Source organism: Octodon degus, unplaced genomic scaffold, assembly GCF_000260255.1.
Source record: "Octodon degus isolate 3935 unplaced genomic scaffold, OctDeg1.0 scaffold00235, whole genome shotgun sequence".
Lineage (NCBI taxonomy): Eukaryota > Metazoa > Chordata > Mammalia > Rodentia > Octodontidae > Octodon > Octodon degus.
The window spans coordinates 2471200-2474266 of record NW_004524811.1 but is presented as its reverse complement, the minus strand read 5'-3'; the positions used below and the strand labels follow the sequence as shown (position 1 = coordinate 2474266).

At 34.2% G+C, this 3067-nt stretch overlaps 1 protein-coding gene across 1 annotated transcript in view; it reads left to right on the top strand.

The window, feature by feature from the left end:
- Cnga1 (cyclic nucleotide gated channel alpha 1) overlaps window positions 1-3067 on the top strand; it is a 16893-nt gene that overhangs the window by 6009 nt on the left and 7817 nt on the right. The window lies entirely within an intron of this gene.

Genomic DNA, 3067 nt, shown 5'->3' with positions numbered 1-3067 from the left:
CACACTGGATTAGAAAGCAAAATCCAACAATGTGCTGTACACAAGAAACACATTTAACTCATAAAGAAATTCATAGGGTGAAAATCAAAGGATGGAATATAATACCATACACCCCAGCACCTCAGAGAAAAGCAGGGGGGAGCAATCTTGTTTTCAGATAATCTGAACTTTAAACTAAGATGATCAAAGGAAAGAAAGAAGGCCACTACATACTGGTTAGGGGAAAATACAAGAGGAAAAGGTAACACTCATAAATATGTATGCATCAAACATGAGAGCACCCAAGTATATGAGACAAATTTAATGGACATAAAAATTCTAATATCCAATATTAACAGAAGACTTTAACATCCCCTGTTCCCAAAAAGATAGGTCAAGTGGACAAAAAATTAGCAAAGTAGCAGTACTGAACCAGAACTTGGAAAAAATGGACTTAGTGGACATATACAGAGTGTTCCACCCAACCACATCTGAATATATATGCTTTTTCAGCTGCACATGGGACATTTTCTAAAATAGACCATATAATACTCCATATATCGTGTGTAACTATATTGAATTATCCCATGCATATGGGATATCTGACCACAGTGCGATGAAACTAGTAATAAATGAGAAAAGAAACCAGAAAAACCCCATAAAAACATGGAAATTAAATAACGCCCTCCTCAGCAACCCATGGGTTACAGATTAAATTAAACAAGAAATTAAACAATATCTAAAAATCAATGAAAAATCAAGCACAACTTATTGGAATTTATGGCATGTAGTGAAAGCAGTTTTTACAGGGAAATTTATAGATGTGAACTCACACATTAGGAAAACAGAATGGGAACAAATAAATACCTTCATGCTGCACCTGAAATGTCTAGAAAAAAGAAGAGCAAACCAAACTCAAAATCCAAACAAGGGAGGAAATTATAAACATTAGAGTGGAAATTAACGCAATCAAAACAAAAAAAAAATACAAAGAATTGATAAGCCCCTAGCTAACATCATCAAAAAGAGGAAAGAAAAAACTCAAATTCAAGCAATAGGAATGAAAAGGGTGACCATGTGAAAATTCAGAAGAGCATCAGTAGCTATTTTGAGAATCTTTACTCTCAGAATCCAAAACACAGAAGAAATGGATAGATTCCTAGAAAGGTACAAATTACCAAAACTGAATCAAGAAGATGTAACAACTCTCAATAACCTAATAATAGTCAATGAAATTCAAAATGTAATAAAAAAACCCTATCAACAAAGAAAAGTCCAGGTCCTGATGGATTCACAGCTGAATTGTACAAGAAATTTACAAAAGATATAAGTCCCAATACTCCTCAAACTCTTCAATAAAATTGAAAAGGAAACAATTCTCCCAAAATCATTCTTGGGGAAATATCATACTGATACCAAAACCAGGGAAAAGCACAACTAAAAGAGAGAACCACAGTCTCCCGCATGAACATAGATGCAAAAACCTCAAAAAAATCCTAGTAAATAGAATACAGCAAATCATCAAGAAGATTATACAACATGACCAGGTAGGATTCATTCCAGGGATGCAAAGATGGTTCAACATACACAAATCTATAAATGTAATACACTATATCAATAGAGTCAAATCCAGAAACCATATGATCATCTCAATTGATACAGAAAAGGCTTTGACAAAGTCCAACACTCATTCATTTTCAGAGTCCTACAGAAAATTGGTATAAATAGCCTCTACTCAATCTGATGAAAGCCATCTGTGACAATCCAACTGCTAACATAATTCTAAATGGGTAAAAACTGAAATCTTCCAACTGCTAACATAATTCTAAATGGGTAAAAACTGAAATCTTTCACTCTCAGATCAGATACAAGACAAGGATGTTCTCTACCACCTCTCCCATTCAATACACTTCTGGAATCATTAGCTAGAGCTGTTAGACAAAAGGGAGAAATAAAAGTAATAAGAATAGGTAAAGAAGAAGTTAAAGTATCATTATTTGAAGAATGACGTGATACTCTACTTAGAAGATCCAAAAATCTCCACCAAAAAGCTACTAGAATTAATACACAAATTCAGTAGCATAGCAGGCTACAAATTTAATACCCAAAAGTCAACAGCATTCCTCTACACAGATAACAAACACACTGAGAGGGAAATTAGAGAAACAACACCTTTTACAATAGCAACATGGAAAATGAAATACTTAGGAATTAATCTAACTAAAGAAGTAAAAGATCTATTCCATGAAAATTATAATACTCTTAAAACAGAGGTCATAGAGGATTTCAGAAAATAGAAAGTTATTCCCTGCTCCGGATAGGAAGAACCAATATTGTGCACATGGCCATAATCCCAAAATTGTTATACAGATTTAATACAATCCCTATCAAAATACCACCAACATACCTCACAGACCTAGAGAAATCATTCCTAAAATTTATTTGGAACCAGAAAAAAAAAAAACCTTCCGTTGGCAAGGTAAACCTGGGCAACAAAGTCAAGGCAGGAGGCACTACAATTTGTGACTTGATATTATACTACAAAGTTACTGTGATAAAATCAGCATGGTACTGATGAAAAAAAAAAGGATCTGAGTATCAATAGAACAGATTAGAGGATGCAGGTACAACTACAAGCACACTCAGCCTTCTTTGACAAAGGGACCAAACATGCTTCCTGAAAGAAAGACAGCCTCTTTAACAAATGGTGCTGGAAAAACTGGCTTTCTACATGCTAAAAACGGAAACTTGGCCCAGGTCTATAACCATACACTAAACTAAACTCAAAATGGATTAAAGATCTAAACATTAATACAGAAACACTAAATCTCCTGGAAGAGAAAGTAGGTGGAAATCTTGAAGACATAGGGGTAGACTAACAGTTCATGAATAAAAATCAAACTGAATGGGAAGTACTTGAAGGAATTAACAACTGGGACTTCCTCTTATTGAAAAGCTTCTGCATGTCAAAGAAATGACCAACTGAATAAAAAGACAACCCACAAATTCAGAAAAAATTTTAACAATAAGCATTCAGACAAGGGTCTGCTCTCTAGAACCTATAGAGAGCTAAAAAACATTAGGGCTC